Here is a 19,666-nt window from a genome sequence, read left to right as displayed (position 1 = left end):
CATCTTGAAGGCCCCGCCAGTCTATGGTGGGAGAATTATGGAGCTATGCGCCCAGCGGGCCATGTCACTACTTGGGCTGAGTTTAGCGAGGCTTTCCGTGAACATCACATTCCGGAGGGTCTCATGGACCGTAAACGTGAAGAATTTTGCAGTTTCACCCAAGGCCGACTTTCTGTGGATGCCTATAGCAGGGAGTTTGGTAATCTCGCCCGATATGCAACTGAGGAAGTGTCTACTGACGCCAAGAAGCAAGCAAGGTTCCGTAAGGGCCTTAGTCCTGAGCTTCGCCGCGACCTCCGTCTGCATGAGTGCACATCTTTTTCGAAACTTGTCAACAAAGCCATCAGTGCTGAAACCGGTCAGACTGACTATGACGCAACACGCAAGCATGGACGTGACATGGGTTCCTCATCCGGTGCTGGTCCTCAGAAGCGCCGCGTGTGGGTGCCCAACACCGCCCTGCCACCCAGGTTCACACCGAGGCCATCTTTCCAGGCGCCTCGCCCTGTTCAACAGTCTGCACCGGCCAAGTCCTATGGGGGTCCAACCAATAATGCTCCTCCACGTACCAGTTCCGTGACTTGTTTCAAGTGTGGGGAATCTGGTCACTATATGCGTGAGTGTCCCCAGACCAACCCCAATCAATCTGCTAAAGCTGTTGGCCGTGGCAAGCCGACAGGGAAAGTGTTTCATGCTAAACCGGTCACCGCTTCACGTGGCCATGTCAACTATATCTCTGCCGAAGAAGCTCAAGAGGATCCCAACGTCGTTCTCGGTACGCTTCTTGTTAATTGCCACCCGGCATCTGTTCTTTTCGATACAGGAGCCTCTCATTCTTTTATATCTGAAAATTATGCTCGTTTGCATAACGTTGCATTCTGTGACCTGCCATCCACTATGGAAATTTCTACTCCCGGGTCTAGATGGCAGACCTCTAGGGTAAGTTATGGAAATGAAATCCAAGTCGACAGACTTGTTTTCCTCGCATCTTTGATAGCCCTTAAATCTTCAGATATTAATATCATTCTGGGTATGGACTGGATGTCAGCTCATCATGCCCAAATTGATTGCTTCTCTAGGACTGTTCAACTCACCCATCCTTCGGGGAAGATAGTCAATGTCTTGACCCGAATAGCCAAGCGACAATTATATTCTCTTAACGCCAGCCCTTTGCCAGACCTTGAGGATGTTCCGGTAGTCCGTGACTTCCCGGATGTCTTTCCAGAGGAATTGCCAGGTGTTCCACCTGACAGGGATGTTGAGTTCGTAATCGACCTCATCCCCGGAACCGTTCCGATTGCTAGAAGACCCTATAAGATGGCACCCCTAGAACTAGCTGAGCTCAAGAAACAACTCGATGAATCCTTAAAAAAGGGTTTCATCCGACCTAGTTCATCTCCGTGGGCTTGCCCCGTCCTATTCATCAAGAAGAAGGATGGTACGGACCGGATGGTTGTAGATTACCGACCTGTCAACTTGGTCACAATCAAGAACAAATATCCGCTTCCCAGGATCAACGACCTGTATGATCAGCTCGCTGGATCCTCAGTCTTCTCCAAGATGGATTTGAGGTTGGGCTACCATCAAATCAAAATCAGCAACGGGGACATTCCTAAAACGGCCTTTGTTACTCGTTATGCCCAATACGAGTACACCGTCATGTCCTTCGGATTAACCAACGCTCCAGCCACCTTTTCTCGGTTAATGAACTCAATCTTCATGGAGTATTTGGATAAATTCGTCGTGGTCTACCTCGATGATATACTCATCTACTCCAAGAACGAGGAAGAACATGCCGAACATCTAAGGCTAGTGTTGAAGAAACTTCGAGAGCATCGCCTTTATGCCAAATTTTCGAAATGTGAATTCTGGTTGTCAGAAGTGACCTATCTGGGTCATGTAATATCTGGTAAAGGTATTGCTGTTAACCCTGAGCGAGTTCAAGCCGTCCTTAATTGGACTCCACCTGAATCGGTCAAGCAAGTTCGGAGTTTTCTGGGCTTAGCGAGTTATTGCCGTCGCTTTGTCGAGAACTTCTCCAAAGTTGCTAAACCTCTAACCGAACTCCTCAAGAAAGATAAGAAGTTCGAATGGACTCCACAATGTGAGCACAGCTTTCAGGAACTGAAAAGACGCCTGACCTCTGCTCCCGTGCTGGTACCGCCAGACTTCTCCAAGGACTTCGTTATCTACTGCGACGCCTCGCGACAAGGACTAGGTTGCATTCTCATGCAAGATCGACATGTAATTGCTTACGCTTCACGGCAATTGCACCCACATGAGGAGAATTATCCTACCCATGATCTAGAGCTTGCAGCCGTAGTCTATGCACTTAAGACCTGGCGACATTACCTCCTCGGTAATCGATGCGAAATATTCACTGATCACCAAAGTCTGAAGTACATTTTCACCCAACCGGATCTGAATCTCAGGCAAAGACGTTGGGTTGAATTGATCACAGACTTCGACTTAGGAATAACCTACACCCCAGGGAAAGCCAACGTCATGGCTGATGCGCTAAGTCGTAAATCTTATTGTAACAACCTGATGTTACAACAAAGTCAACCGCTTCTCCATGAGGAATTTCGGAAGCTTAACCTTCACATTGTACCTCAAGGTTTTCTCTCCACCTTGGTGGCAAAACCTACCCTTACGGATCAAATTATCAAAGCACAGAAGGTAGATCCGGGAATCTCCCGCATCAAGAGAAACATTCAGAAAGGAATTGCGAATTGTTTCTCTGTTAATGATCAAGGAGTCGTATACTTCGGGGATCGACTAGTGGTTCCCAAGGTGCGCAACCTGAGGCGATTGATCCTTAAGGAAGCTCATGAATCTCCTCTCACCATTCATCCCGGTAGTACTAAGATGTATCAGGACCTACGCCAGAGGTTCTGGTGGACTAGGATGAAGAGAGAAATTGCTCAGTATATTGCCAATTGCGACGTCTGTCGTCGTGTAAAAGCAGAGCATCAACGGCCTGCTGGCACCCTTCAACCCTTAGCTATTCCTGAATGGAAATGGGATAAGATTGGTATGGATTTCATTACCGGTTTTCCCCGGACCAAAAGAGGGAATAATGCTATTTTCGTCGTGGTCGATCGTCTTTCCAAAGTAGCTCATTTCTTACCTGTTCGTGAGAGTATAACCGCTAGTCAGCTGGCAGACTTATACATCTCCCGAATAGTGTCCCTCCATGGTGTTCCTTTGGAAATCAATTCGGATCAAGGAAGTCTTTTCACCTCTCGATTTTGGGAAAGTTTCCAAAACGCTATGGGAACTCGTCTCTTCTTTAGCACCGCTTTCCACCCTCAGTCAAGTGGTCAAGTGGAACGCGTCAACCAAATTCTAGAAGACATGCTTCGAGCCTCTGTTATCTCGTTCAGAATGGACTGGGAGAAGTGCCTTCCATTTGCCGAATTCGCTTACAACAACAGCTATCAATCTAGCTTGGGTAAAGCCCCTTTTGAAGTTCTCTATGGACGACGATGTCGAACACCCCTTAACTGGTCAGAGACCGGGGAAAGACAATTCTTTGGCCCGGATATGATTCAGGAAGCAGAAGAACAAGTTCGTATCGTTCGTGAAAAGTTGAAAACAGCCCAATCTCGTCAAAAGAGTCAATATGACCGAAAACATAAGGCTATGACTTTCGAGGTTGACGAGAAGGCTTATCTTCGGGTCACCCCTCTGAAGGGAACCCATCGTTTTGGTATCAAAGGCAAATTGGCTCCTCGTTACATTGGACCTTTTCGCATTCTTGCCAAACGAGGAGAAGTTGCCTACCAGTTGGAACTACCTCCGCACCTCTCCAGAGTTCACGATGTCTTCCACGTTTCTCAACTCAGGCGTTGCTTCTCGGATCCTATCCGTGAAGTGGACCACGAAACGCTTGATCTCCAAGATGATCTTACATATCAAGAGTACCCCATTCGTATCCTCGATCAAGCCGAACGTACCACACGACGTCATAATATCAAGTTTCTCAAGGTTCAATGGTCGCACCATTCTGAGGATGAAGCAACTTGGGAAAGGGAGGATCGTCTTTGACTTGAATATCCCGCCTTCTTCCTGGAGGAACCCAAATCTCGGGACGAGATTCTTTTGAGTGGGGGTGAGTTGTCACACCCTAGCTAGTCATGCATTAGAGTGTTGCATCATGTTTACTCTTTCATCAGAAACTTGAAATGGGGATGACAGAACCCCCAGGCCCCTCTGAAACCAACTAGGGTTACTAAAATAATTTTTCAATGAACCTGAAATGCCCTTCTAAAATGCCCATCATTTTTGCCTTGGTTCAGAACCTCTGCCAAAAGTGGTGCACATTTTTCTAGGCCATCCTAGGGTTTTTGAATTAAATCATAGATATTTGAATTTGAGCATTTAAAATAATATAAAATATTTAAATGCTCAAATATCTCCAAACTAAAATGTTTCATGTTGGAAATAATCCAACTATGGGCCAGGAATAGTTTGGTGATTTTTGAAGTTGCCTAGGTATTTTATTAAATTCAACAAAGTTGCAGATATATTAAATAAAAACAGAAACAGAAAAAAAAGGGAAAACTTACCTGTCGCCCACCAGCCAGCCCACCTGGCCGGCCCAGCCCGGCCACCACTCCAGCGAGCTGCTTGGCTTGCCAGGCAGGCAGCCAAGGTGCTCGGCGGCGGCACCGCAGCTCGCCACGCAGCTGCTCGCCGCCTCGCCGCCTCTCTCGCCCGGCTAACGCCGTGAACCGGCCTCTCTCTCTCCCCCGAACCCCCCAGACACCCCCTCTCCTCTCCAGCTCCTCCCCCTCGCACGCCCCAGCCATGGCCGACGCCACCGTCGCCGCACCATCGTCGTAGCCGTGCTCCCCGTCGTCTCCACGCCGCGCCACCCTGTCCAGAAGCTCCGCCGTCCTCTACTCCTTCGAGCTAGCCGAGCCCCGAGCGCTCGCGTGCCTCGAAGCCGCCGCACCAACCTCGCCCGAGCTCGCCGTCGCCGGAGATCCCTTTCAACGCCGTCGCTGCCTCAGCTCGTCCCCGACCCCGCCGGTGGCCTCTACGGGAGCGCTGTGAGCCTAGCTACTCCTCCGACCCTCTCCCTCTCATTCCCGAGCTGTGTAGCCACCGCACGAGGATCACACGCCCGCACCGTCGCGGACCTCGTCGCCGACGTGCTTCCGGCCACACTCCGGCCAAAAGATGGTGTCCATCTTACTCACCAAGTTCCGCAGCACCTAGCCAGCCACTCCCCGAGCCTCACCGACCCCTCTAGCGCCAAGTTCACCTTCGGCCGAACCCCGGTGGCCGCCAAAGTCGTCGCCGGCGCCAACTCCGGCCACCCCGACCCCAACGGACTCCGCCAAGAGCTGCGGTTTGTCCTCAGCTCCACTCCGGTGGTCTCCGCGGTCCATTTGGTGGCCGAAATGGCCAAAACCACTCCCGCCGCCGCGTCGGGCTCGCCGGCGGCTAAACGCCGGCAGCCGACATTGACTTTGACCACGGTTGGGCCCTGGTTGACTCCCTTGAGTCAATGACAGGTGGGGCCCAGCCCTGTTAATTAAACAGGATTAGTTTTAATTAAATTTTAATTAAAATAATCACCCTGACATGCGGGACCCACTGTCAGGTTTGACCCAGACCTGTTCCGTTGACCTGCTGACGTCACACTGACGTCAGGCTGACGCAGTAATTGATTTTCTGGGATTAAATTAAATCAGGAAATTCCAGAATATTATTTAAACTTCAAAAATTCATAACTTTTATTCTGTAACTCCAAATTGGACAAATTATATATGAAAAATGATCAGAAAAATCCAATCTATCCATCTGTACTATTTTCATGCATGATCAAACAAGTTAAATTGATGTTTCAAGCAGAACAAGGAAAAGCACTTTAAAAGGCCATATGTGAATTTGAAATTTGAATCTTTGATTCAAATTTGTTCAAACCCTTCTGGATTTTAGTTGCATTAGCCCAACACACTCACATTGCCATGTTTCATGCATGCATCATATTGTTGCACATTGTTTGGTGATGGTTGTGTATCGCTGTCCTTTGCGACAGGTTCTGCCTCCGAGGAGTACCGTGATTACCCTAACGAAGAACCGTATCAGTGCATCGAACCATCAGGCAAGCAACCAACCATTTGATCATATCGATACAATCCCATGTTCTCGCTCCTGCTCTCTTTTACTGCATTAAGACAACGCGTTTCAAACTGCTGTGTGCCATGGTAGTTGAACCCATTTCCTCTGCATGACCTGTCATTGCCACAGTAACTAGATGAAACCCACTAGCATGTGTAGGAGTTGATTGAGCCATATGTATTTGTTGTTCCTACCTTGCTATGCCTGCTATGCTTAGAGTCGTGTCAGGTCTGGTTCATCTGGGTGATGGGCTAGAGTGAAATGATTATGTCGGTAATGAGAGTGGTGTGGTGAACACGATTTGGTAAAGGTATCGATGAGAGGCCATGTAGGAGTACATGGTGGGTTGTTTCATTGAAGCCGACCTTAAGCACTGAGATCTGTATGCGTGATTTAAGAATCAGCTACTACCATAATTGGGCCCTGAAATATGACCCCGCTCGACTTCTTATTCACCCTAGCTCTCTGTCCAGGAGTTGCAAGTAGTTTCTGGTGTTTGTAGCCTACTGGAGGCCGTGGACAGCGTTGACCGTAGGGGTGGGCTGTGATGCGGTAGGTACGTGGCCGGGTGTACCGAATACCCGTTAGGTATCTCGGGAACCCTGTTCACATCGTTCGGGGCCGTATGGGAAACCTCGGCCGGACTCCCTGCGGATGGAACCTGAATAGGCGATAAACCTGGACTAGAGGCTTAAGTGTTTAGGTAGGTCGTGGTCTACACCCACGTCGGCTTTCGCTTGAAGTCTGCCGAGCACATGTCGTGTGCAGACGCTAAGTGGTGGAAACATGTATGAAGAAGTACACCCCTGCAGGGTTAACATGATCTATTCGAATAGCCGCGTCCGCGGGAAAGGACTACTTGGTTGCCTATACAGTTCATAGACAAGTAAATGGAAACTACTAAAAGCCTCAAGATAAGTGTGAGTGCCGAGGATGGCTCTTCCGTAGGAAGACGGAGGTGGATCCTCGGTAGTGTATTGAAGTGGTGAGTAGTGGACTCGTGTGCGCAAAACCATTTCAGTTGGAGTATCGTAGGATAGCCTAGCCAAGAGTCAAAGCTGGCTTGCTGCAATAACTCCACCAACCCTTCTTGATACTATGCATGTATGTAGGATCTGATGTAAGTCTTGCTGAGTACCTTTGTACTCATGTTGCTATAATCTACATTTTTTACAGAAGACGCTGCAACCCCTTCTGATGGGTTCTATGTAGACGTTGACATCAACGAGTAGGCTAAAGACCCAGGTGGTGACCCTGAGCTTGTGAAGGACCACGTAGTATAGCTAGGCTTTCCAAGCCTCTTTTATTTTACTAGTTGTCTGTACTCAGACAAGTGACTTCCGCTGCTGGTTTGTATGACTGTACGACTTGTATGTTGGGTCGTGAGACCCGTACCTTTGTGTATGATATGTATGGCTCCCTGAGCCTTAAATAAAGTACTTGTGTCGTAGAGTCATGTTGTGATGCTTCGTTGTATTTGCACATATCGAGCATATTGTGTGTATGATTGAAATGCTTGGTATGTGTGGGATCTGACTATCTAGTTGTTTATCTTTAGTAGCCTCTCTTACCGGGAAATGTCTCCTGGTGTTACCGCTGAGCCATGGTAGCTTGCTACTGCTCTGGAACACTTAGGCTGGCCGGCATGTGTCCTTCTTCGTTCCTGTGTCTGTCCCTTCAGGGAAATGTCACGCTTTGAGTACCGGAGTCCTGTTAGCCCGCTACAGCCCGGTTTACCGGAGTCCTGCTAGCCCAGTGCTACAGCCCGGACCCACTTGCTGATGACCGACACGTTCGAAGCTGGGTCATGGATGCCTGTCCCTGTAAGTCTGTGCCACTTTGGGTTTACGACTAGTCATGTCAGCCCGGGCTCTTTACATATGGATGCTAGCGACACTATCATATACGTGAGCCAAAAGGCGCAAACGGTCCCGGGAAAAGGTAAGACGACACCCGTGGGGATACCGTGCGTGAGGCCGCAAAGTGATATGAGGTGTTACCAGCTAGATCGATGTGACATCGAGTCGGGGTCCTGACACAAGGAAAACCAATGCAAGCTCAAGACGTAGCAAGAAGGATTTCTGGCACCGTTGGCGGGGAGGTCTTCGCTCAAGTTAAGACATACCAAGTACCCATCACAAACTCATCTCCCTCGCATTACATTATTTGCCATTTGCCTCTCGTTTTCCTCTCCCCCACTTCACCTTTGCCTTTTCTTCGCCCTCCTTCCGTTCGATCTTGTGTTACCATGTGCCTTCTGATACGTCTCCAACATATCTACTTTTCCAAACACATTTGCCCTTGTTTTGGACTCTTACTTGCATGATTTGAATGAAACTAACCCGAACTGACGCTGTTTTCAGCAGAACTGACATGATGTTGTTTTATGTGTAGAAACCAAAAGTTCTCGCAATGTCCTGAAAATCTTCGGAGGCACTTTTTGGAAAATATAAAAAATACTAGAGAATGAATCAAGACCAGGGGAACCACACCCTATCCATGAGGGTGGGGGGCGCGCCCCCCAGTCTCGTGGGCCCCCTGAGGCTCCACCGACCTCAACTCCAACTCCATATATTCCGTCTCGCGGAGAAAAAAATCAAAGATAAAGTTTCATCGCATTTTATGATACGAAGCCGCCGCCAAGCCCTAATCTCTCTTGGGAGGGTTGATCTGGAGTCCGTTCGGGGCTCCGGAGAGGGGGATTCGTCACCGTCGTCATCATCAACCATCCTCCATCACCAATTTCATGATGCTCACCGCCGTGCGTGAGTAATTCCATCGTAGGCTTGCTGGACGGTGATGGGTTGGATGAGATTTACCATGTAATCAAGTTAGTTTTGTTAGGGTTTGATCCCTAGTATCCACTATGTTTTGAGATTTATGTTGCTATGACTTTGCTATGCTTAATGCTTGTCACTAGGGCCCGAGTGCCATGATTTCAGATCTGAACCTATTATCTTTTCATGAATATACGTGTGTTCTTGATCCTATCTTGCAAGTCTATAGTCACCTATTATGTGTTATGATCCGACAACCCCGAAGTGACAATAATCGGGATACTTCTCGGTGATTACCGTAGTTTGAGGAGTTCATGTATTCACTATGTGCTAATGCTTTGTTCCGCTTCTCTATTAAAAGGAGGCCTTAATATCCCTTAGTTTTCGCTAGGACCCCGCTGCCACGGGAGGGTAGGACAAAAGATGTCATGCAAGTTCCTTTCCATAAGCACGTTTGACTATATACAGAATACATGCCTACATTAAATTGATAAATTGGAGCTAGTTCTGTGTCACCCTATGTTATAGCTATTACATGAGGAATCACATCCGACATAACTATCCATCACTAATCCATTGCCTACGAGCTTTTCACATATTGTGCTTCGCTTATTTACTTTTCCGTTGCTATTGCTACAATCATTACAAAACCCCAAAAACATTACTTTTGATACCGTTACTTTTATTATCATATTACTTTGCTACTAAATACTTTGCTGCAGATACTAAGTTATCCAGGTGTGGTTGAATTGACAACTCAACTGCTAATACTCAAGAATATTCTTTGGCTCCCCTTGTGTCAAATCAATAAATTTGGGTTTAATACTTTACCCTCGAAAGTTATTGCGATCCCCTACACTTGTGGGTTATCAAGAGTAATTTCTGGCCCTGTTGCCGGGGAGCATAGCTCTATTCTTTGAGTCACTTGGGATTTATATTTGTTGATCACTATGAGGAACTTGAAAGACAAAAGAACCAAGATTTTGCCCTCAACTACGAGGGGAGGTAAGGAACTGCCATCTAGCTCTGCACTAGATTCTCCTTCTGTTATTAGTAAGCTTGCGACACCTAAACCTGTTACTGCTATGAATTCTAATATGTCATATGTTATTGATGATGCCACTTCTGCTATGCATAATACTTATGATGAAACTACTTCTGTGCGTGATACTACTTTGCCAATAGGTGAATTTCTTGATGAACAACTTGCTAGGGCTAGAGAGAATGAAATTATTGTATATGTTATTATTGATGATAGTGATGATGAAAGTTCTCTGAATGATTACGAATTGCTTGTTGTTCCTGAGGGTTATGTTATGACTGAAGAAGCTGCTAGAGCTATCTTTGCTTGCAATGATAGATATGATCTTAAAAAGTTATTAGCTAAATGGAAGCAGCAGTCTCTTAATGCTAGAATGAAACCTGACCCTGCTTTTGCTACTTCACCAATCTGTGTTACTGATAAGGATTATGAATTCTTTGTTGATCCTGAAATAATTAGTTTGGTTGAATCTGATCCTTTTATGGCCTTGAATCTGAAACAATTGTGGCACATCTTACCAAGTTGAATGATATAGCCACCCTGTTTACTAATGATGATAAGTCTCGCTATTATTATATTCTCAAGATATTTCCGTTCTCATTAAAGGGTGATGCTAAGACTTGGTTTAATTCTCTTGCTCCTGGTTGTGTGCGTAGTCCCCAGGATATGATTTATTACATCCCTGCTAAATATTTCCCTGCTCATAAGAAACAAGCTGCCTTGCGGGAAATATATAATTTTGTGCAAATCGAAGAAGAGAGTCTCCCACAAGCTTGGGGGAGGCTTCTCCGGTTACTTAATTCTTTGCTTGATCATCCTCTAAAGAAAAATGAAATACTTGATATCTTTTACAATGGACTAACCGATGCTTCCAAGGACTACTTGGATAGTTGTGTTGGTTGTGTTTTCAGGGAAAGAACAGTCGACGAAGCTGAATTATTATTGAATAATATGTTGACTAATGAAAATAATTGGACTCTTCCTGAGCCAATTCCTGAACCAATTGAGCCAACCCCTGAGCCTATTCCTAAACCCACTCTGAAGAAGAGAGGTGTTTTATTTCTCAGTCCTGAAGATATGCAAGAGCCAAAGAAATCAATGAAAGAAAAAGGTATTAAAGCTGAAGATGTTAAGAATTTACCACCTATTGAAGAAATACATGGTCTTAATATACCGCCTGTCGAAGAACCACATTGTCTTGATAACCCGACACAGGTAGTAAAGGTAAATTCTCTCTATAGATATGATAAAGTTGAAATCCCCTCTACTAAATTTCATAGCCCATTCTTAGATGAATTTGGTGAATTTATGGCTAGACAAGAAAATTTTAATGCTTATATTGGTAGAGAGTTAAAGAATAATGCTTTTGAGATAGGACGCGTGAGCGATAATATGGCTAGAGTTAAAGGTGAACTTAAACTCGTTAGCAAATATGCTTCTATGGTTGCTACTCAAGCTGAGCAAGTACTTAAAGCTCAAAATGATTTGCTTGATGAATTAAATAATAAAAATGAATTTATTGTTAGAGTGGCTACTAGAACTGGTAGAATGACTCGGGAACCTTTGTATCCTGAAGGCCACCCTAAGAGAATCGAGCAAGATTCTTAGAGAAATAATTTAAAGGCACCTAGTTCTTCTAAAAAGAAGAAAAAGAAAGACGATAGAACTTTGCATGGTTCTAGTGAACCTATTGTAGACACATCTGAGAATCCCAATGATATTTCTACTTCTGGTGCTAAAACACAGTCAGGTGATGAACATGAACCTGGTGATAATGTTAATGATAATGTTCATGTTGATGCTCAACCTAGCAAAAACAATGATATAGAGATTGAACCTGCTGTTGATCTTGATAACCCACAATCAAAGAATCAACATTATGATAAGAGAGATTTTGTTGCTAGGAGGCACGGTAAAGAAAGAGAACCATGAGTTCAGAAACCCATGCCCTTTCCTCCTAAACCATCCAAGACAAAGGATGATGAGGATTTTGAGCACTTTGCTGAAATGATTAGACCTATTTTCTTACGTATGCGCTTAACTGATATGCTTAAAGTAAATCCTTATGCTAAGTATATGAAGGATATCATTACAAATAAAAGAAAGATACCGGAAGCTGAAATTTCCACCATGCTTACTAATTACACTTTTAAGGGTGGAATACCAAAGAAACTTGGAGATCCTGGGGTACCAACTATACCATGCTCCATTAAAAGAAATTATGTTAGAACTGCTTTATGTGATCTTGGAGCTGGTGTTAGTGTTATGCCTCTCTATTTATATCATAGAATTGAATTGAATAAGTTGACACCTACTGAAATATCTTTGCAATGGCTGATAAATCAACTGCTATACCTGTCGGTATTTGTGAGGATGTTCCTGTTGTGGTTGCAAATGTCACTATCTTAACGGACTTTGTTATTCTTGATATTCCCGAGGACGATAGTATGTCGATTATTCTTGGTATACCCTTTTTGAATACTGTAGGGGCTGTTATTGATTGCAACAAAGGCAATGTCACTTTTCATGTTAATGGTAATGAGCATACGGTACACTTTCCGAGGAAACAATCTCAAGTCCATAGCATCAATTCTATTGGAAAAGTTCCAACTATCATTATTGGAGGTTTTGAATTTCCTCTCCCTACTGTCAAGAAAAAATATGATATTCTTATTATTGGGGATTTTCACATCCTCGTTGGGGTAACTTAGTGTTATTCGAAATTTCTCCGGTTCCGTGTTATTCGGAATGAGTTTGTTAACAAGACTTGATCAACCTTATTAGTGGATTCATTTTGATGATCATGAGATGGATGAAACTAGAAGGCACAACCTTCTGTACCCTCTTTTTACTTTCTGTTATTTAGAATAAATAAAGAAAAAATAGTATTATCTGTCTGCTTTCTGAATTATCCGTGTAATAAAAAATATCCCGAAAATAAAAGTGCTCCAAATGCCCTACAAATTTAGTATGATTCTTTATGGAATATTTGAGGATTTTAGGCACTGAAATCACTACAGGAGGGGCAAGCACCAGGCCACGATAGTGGAGGGCGCGCCCACCTACCCTGGGCGCACCCCCCCTGTCTCGTGGGCCCCTGGTGGCCCCCCTCCACTTATGCCAGCACCCACACACTCCATCTTCTTCCCAAAAAATCCCCATCCAGCTCAAGCATGAGTTCTAGCTCATTTTGCTGCGATTTTCGATCTCCTTGCTCAAAGCTCCATTCACAAAACTGCTTTGGGAGAATGTTGCTTGGTATGTGACTCCTCCATTGGTCCAATTAGTTTTTGTTCTAGTGCTTTATTCATTGCAAATTTTTACTGCATAGGTGACCATGTTCTTGAGCTTGCATGTTAAATTTATGAGGTCCCAAGTAATTTATGAGGCTCTAGGCACTGGTAGGAGTAGTTGCTATCAATCTTGTTTAGTTTTATTCACTTTTATTTTGAAGTTACTAAAATTTCAGAAATTTTTCAAAAAAAGAATTATGTCTAGGAGAATGTACCAAGGTGGTTCCTCAGTAAAGAAAGGACCCAGGATTGCTATACGTGAGCAACACGTTGAACTACCGAGGGACGCAGAAGTATGAGCTTGTGAGTGGCCATCCAATGATTTTATGGTCGAAGCAGGCTTTAAGGAGGAATTTGATGCGTATGTGCGTAATGCTGATCTGGAAGACTTCTTAAAAGATAAGTGTCCTCGGTACTATCAATTAAGTGATTCATTTGTGCGAAGGTTTAAACATAACTGTACACGTAATTCTCCTAGTGTCCTATTTGATATCTATGATACATCTTATACCATGGACTTAGAGGATTTTACAACTGCTTGCAAACTTCCACAGTGGGGCAATATTAATGATCCCCACAAATCTGAATTTAGAGATTTCCTTGCTAGTATCACTGTGGGAGAATCTAGGGATATTACACAAGCTACCATAGGGAGCATTCATTTTCCTGCTATACATTATTTTGCTCTTTTCATTGGTAGATGCATTAACGGTAAAGATGAAGCATGTCATATGTGTGTCCGTGATTTTTGTGTCCTAAAGAGTGCTGTGTTAGGTTGTAAAGATTATAACTTGGGGGCAATAGTTGCATGTAGGTTGCATAAGAATGGTAGAGCTGGAGATTTGTTTGGAGGAATTTATGCGACCCGTGTGGCTAATTATATTGGTATATCCCCACGAGAGGGGGATATGATGTTGCCTCCTGCTTATTTAGATTATGACGCTATGGTCCAACATCATTTTCTTAAGAGGAATGAACAATTCCTCCAGTATCGACTAATCTTTGACAGACGTAGCGCTGTCCATGTTACTCTTCCTGCTCCTTCCCTTTTTGATTACCAGGCAAAAGGAAGATATGTTGTTACCAGGGAGGAAGCAGCTGAACACAAGGGGAGAGCGGAGGCGGCTCGCCAACATGCCGCAGCTCAGGAGGCATTTGCTGATGCATCTCAGTACGACTCCAGTTACAACTACGGATATCAGCCAAGCTATCCCAGGCATTAGTCCAACTTAGGCCAAAAGCCTAAGCTTGGGGGAGTACGTATTTCTCACCGACTTTACATTCATTTTCACACACTATTCTAGTTGTCGGTGCTCATACTCTTTCATTGTATTATGCATGCTAGTTTAATTTTCTTTTTCTAGTTTTCTTCTTGTGTGTTTGATAAACCTTGAGAAAAACCAAAAAAATTAGTTATTTTAATTTCCATGCTTGTAGTAGAATTAAAATGAAAACCCAAAAAGATTCCTCGTTCTTCTTCTTGCTTGTTGGAAGCTTTCCCGTGTAAATAGTCTTCTTTTCTTTTCTTTTCCTTGGGGGTCGAGAGTAGAAGACCATATTGAAAAAAGTTAGTGGCTCTCATATGCATGATTGTTTATTTAACTTAGAGCCCATATTACCTTGTCTTCTCTCTCTTGAGTTGAATGCTTGCAGATTCCAGCTTAGTCCAATGCACGTGCACTATTATTATTATACACATTGTTTGGTCATGCAAGTGAAAGGCAATAATGATGATATATGATGGACTTATTGAGATGAGAAAAGCTGGTATGAACTCGACCTCTCTTGTTTTTGTAAATATGATGAGTTCATCGTTCCTGATTCAGCTTATTCTGAAGTAAACATATTTGCAATGACATTTAGAGATTATAGTTGCTTGTGCCATGCTTGATTAGCTATGAGTTATAATGGTTTACCTTGCGTGCCAACATGCTATTAGAATAATTATGATGTGGTATGATGGGATGGTATCCTCCTTTAAATAAATTGAGTGACTCGACTTGGCACATGTTCACGCATGTAATTGAAACAAATCAACATAGCCTTCATGATATTTATGTTCATGGTTGATTATATCCTACTCATGCTTGTACCCGGTGTGAATTAATTTTAATGCGTGTTTATGATTGTTGTCGCTCTCTCAGTTGGTCGCTTCCCAGTCTTTTGCTAGCCTTCACATGTACTAAGCGGGAATACTGCTTGTGCATCCAAACTCCTTAAACCCCAAAGTTATTCCATATGAGTCCACCTTCCTATATGCGGTATCTACCTGCCGTTCCAAGTAAATTTGTATGTGCCAAACTCCAAACCTTCAAATGAAATTCTGTTTTGTATGCTCTAGCAGCTCATGTTTTGACTAGGGCTGCCTATATCTTCCATGCTAGGTGGGTTATTCTCAAGAGGAGTGGACTCCGCTCCTCATTCACGAGAAAGGGCCGGTAACCGGGATGCACAGTCCCATGATCCAAAAAGATCAAAGCAAACCAATATAATTAAACAAAACTCCCCCAGGGTTGTTGTTAGTTGGAGGCACTCGTTGTTTCGAGCAAGCCATGGATTGATGCTTGTTGGTGGTTGGGGGAGTATAAACCTTTACCATTCTGTTAGGGAACTGCCTATAATGCATGTAGTATGGAAGATACAGCCATCTCATAGTTGTTGCGTTGACAGCGAAAGTATGCCGCTCAAAATGTTATTCAATCTCTATTTTAAATCGAGCTTTGGCACCTCTAAAAATCCCTGCTTCCCTCTGCGAAGGGCCTATCTATTTACTTTTATGTTGAGTCATCACCTTCTTATTAAAAGCACCCGCTGGAGAGCACACTATCATTTGCATTCATTATTATTAGTTTGTATTGGGTATGACTTGACTGGATCTCTTTTACCATGAATTACAATGTTTAGTCAGTCCTTGATCTTTAAAGGTGCTCTGCATTTATGTTTTGCGGTCTCCGAAAGGGCTAGCGAGATACCATTTTGTTATATCATGTTATAATTGTTTTGAGAAAGTGTTGTCATCCAAGTTTTATTATTATGTCTCGCTAGCTGATTATGCCATTGATATGAGTAATTGTGAGACCTAAGTGTTATTGTGAGTATGGTTAGTTTATAATACTTGCTGAAACCTGAATGCACGCTTTGCATGTTTACAATAACAAGAGCAAATAGAGTATGTAAAAGCTTTTCTTTATCACTTTCAGTTTATCAACTGAATTGCTTGAGGACAAGCAAAGGTTTAAGCTTGGGGGAGTTGATATGTCTCCAACGTATCTACTTTTACAAACACTTTTTCCCTTGTTTTGGACTCAAACTTGCATGATTTGAATGAAACTAACCCGGACCGACGCTGTTTTCAGCAGAACTGCCATGATGTTGTTTTATGTGTAGAAAACAAAAGTTCTCGGAATGTCCTGAAAATCCTCGGAGGCACTTTTTGGAAAATATAAAAAATACTGGAGAAAGAATCAAGACCAGGGGGCCCACACCCTGACCATGAGGGTGGGGGCGCGCCCACCCCCTTGGGCGCGCCCCCTATCTCGTGGGCCCCCTGAGGCTCTGCCGACCTCAACTCCAACTCCATATATTCTGTCACGCGGAGAAAAAAAATTAGAGAGAAAGTTTCATCACGTTTTACGATACGTAGCCGCCGCCAAGCCCTAATCTCTCTCGGGAGGGCTGATCTGGAATCCGTTCGTGGCTCCGGAGAGGGGGATTCGTCCCCGTCGTCATCATCAACCGTCCTCCATCACCAATTTCATGATGCTCACCATCGTGCGTGAGTAATTCCATCGTAGGCTTGCTGGACGGTGATGGGTTGGCTGAGATTTACCATGTAATCAAGTTAGTTTTGTTAGGGTTTGATCCCTAGTATCCACTATGTTCTGAGATTGATGTCGCTATGACTTTGCTATGCTTAATGCTTGTCACTAGGGCCCGAGTGCCATGATTTCAGATCTGAACCTATTATGTTTTCATGAATATATGTGTGTTCTTGATCCTATCTTGCAAGTCTACAGTCACCTATTATGTGTTATGATCCGACAACCCCGAAGTGACAATAATCGGGATACTTCTCAGTGATGACCGTAGTTTGAGGAGTTCATGTATTCACTATGTGCTAATGCTTTGTTCCGGTTCTCTATTAAAAGGAGGCCTTAATATCCCTTAGTTTCCGCTAGGACCCCGCTGTCACGGGAGGGTAGGACAAAAGATGTCATGCAAGTTCTTTTCCATAAGCACGTATACTATATACGAAATACATGCCTACATTACATTGATGAATTGGAGCTAGTTCTGTGTCACCCTATGTTATAGCTATTACATGAGGAATCGCATCCGACATAATTATCCATCACTGATCCATTGCCTACGAGCTTTTCACATATTGTGCTTCGCTTGTTTACTTTTCCGTTGCTATTGCTACAATCATTACAAAACCCCAAAAACATTACTTTTGCTACTGTTACTTTTATTATCATATTACTTTGCTACTAAATACTTTGTTACAGATACTAAGTTATCCAGGTGTGGTTGAATTGACAACTCAACTATTAATACTCAAGAATATTCTTTGGCTCCCCTTGAGTCGAATCAATAAATTTGGGTTGAATACTTTACCCTCAGAAGCTGTTGTGACCCCCTACACTTGTGGGTTATCACCTTCTTTTTGCTTGCATCTTCGCTTGCTAAGATCTATGGATCCTCATCCGCTTTATAATCTTTTTAGGAGATCCAATTATGATGAACCAATTGCTAGTGAGTTTTGTGTACTAGATTATCTTTATGAAGCTTTGCTTGAAATTCGTAAATCCGAAAATTGTGATGAAGAAATTTATGAAGAGATTCATGATAACTCCTTGAATAAAAAGCATGATTGCAATTATTTTACTATAAATTCTCTTTATGTCAATTGTGCTAATAATATGCAAAACCCTAAGCTTGGGGATGCTAGTTTTGCAATGTCTACTACTTGTTGCAATGATCATGATTGGGGTGATTCTTCTTATAATCTTGAAAATTTATTTAAGCCCCATGATGAATATGAGATTGATAATAGTGTTTGCAATAATATTGAAAGTGGGTTTGGAAGAGTGTCAACTTTGGATCCCACATATTTGGAGTATGTTCAATCTTATGATATTTTTGATAAAAGTGGGTTTGGAGAGGTCATGACTTTAGTTAATGTTAATCCCACTATTTTGGAAGAGTGTCAACTTCGCATGCATGTGGATCGTGTTGAAAATATTTTATGTGATAGCTATTTTGTTGAATTTTCTTATGATTCCACATGTAATTATTATGAGAGAGGAAAATATGGTTGTAGAAATTTTCATGTTACTAAATTACTTCTCGTCATGTTGACATTGCTATCGTCTCTTTCTTCTTCCTTGCATATGCTAGTTTTTGCTTGCCTTGCAAATTTGTTTTCTTATAATATGCCTATTCATAGGAAGTATGTTAGACTTAGATGTGTTTGTCACGTGTTTCATGATGCTCTCTTTGCGCTTCAATTCTTGTCTTTCATGTGAGCATCATTAAAATTATCAATGCCTAGCTAAAAGGCTTTAAAGAAAAAGCGCTTGTTGGGAGACAACCCAATACTTTTCCTTGATTTTATTCAACAAATAATTCAGCTAGCCTCTGTTTAGATGTGGTTTTATGTTTTAATTAGTGTTTGTGCCAAGTAGAACCTTTGGGAAGACTTGGGTGAAGTTTATATGATCTTGCTGTAAAAAACAAAAACTTTAGCGCTCACGAGATTTGCTGCCATTGTTTACTCGAGAGAGATTTTTAGTTGATTCTTTTTGCAGATGATTAATAGACAAATTACTCACGTTCATAAATTTAGTTTATAATTTTTGGAGTTCTATAAGTATTCTAAAGTTACAGATTTCTACAGACTGTTCTGTTTTTGACAGATTCTGTTTTTTGTGTGTTGTTTGCTTATTTTTGATGCATCTATGGCTAGTATCGGGGGGTATGAACCATAGAGAAGTTGGAATACAGTAGGTTTAACACCAATATAAATAAATAATGAGTACATTACAGTAACTTATGTGGTGGTTTTTATTTCTTGCATTAACGGAGCTTATGAGATTTCCTATTGAGTTTTGTGTTGTGAAGTTTTCAAGTTTTGGGTAAAGATTTCATGGACTATGGAATAAGGAGTGGCAAGAGCCTAAGCTTGGGGATGCCCATGGCACCCCAAGATATTCAAGGATAACCAAAAGCCTAAACTTGGGGATGCCCCGGAAGGCATCCCCTCTTTCGTCTTCGTCTATCGATAACTTTACTTGGAGCTATATTTTTATTCGCCACATGATATGTGTTTTGCTTGGAGCGTCTTGTATGATGTTAGTCTTTGCTTTTTAGATTAACACAATCATCCTTGATGTACACACCTTTTGGGAGAAACCCAC

The sequence above is a fragment of the Triticum aestivum genome, chromosome 4B (genome assembly GCF_018294505.1).
Source record: "Triticum aestivum cultivar Chinese Spring chromosome 4B, IWGSC CS RefSeq v2.1, whole genome shotgun sequence".
In the NCBI taxonomy this organism is placed as follows: domain Eukaryota; kingdom Viridiplantae; phylum Streptophyta; class Magnoliopsida; order Poales; family Poaceae; genus Triticum; species Triticum aestivum.
The sequence above is the reverse complement of the archived record's forward strand: the minus strand, read 5'-3'. Positions refer to the sequence as shown.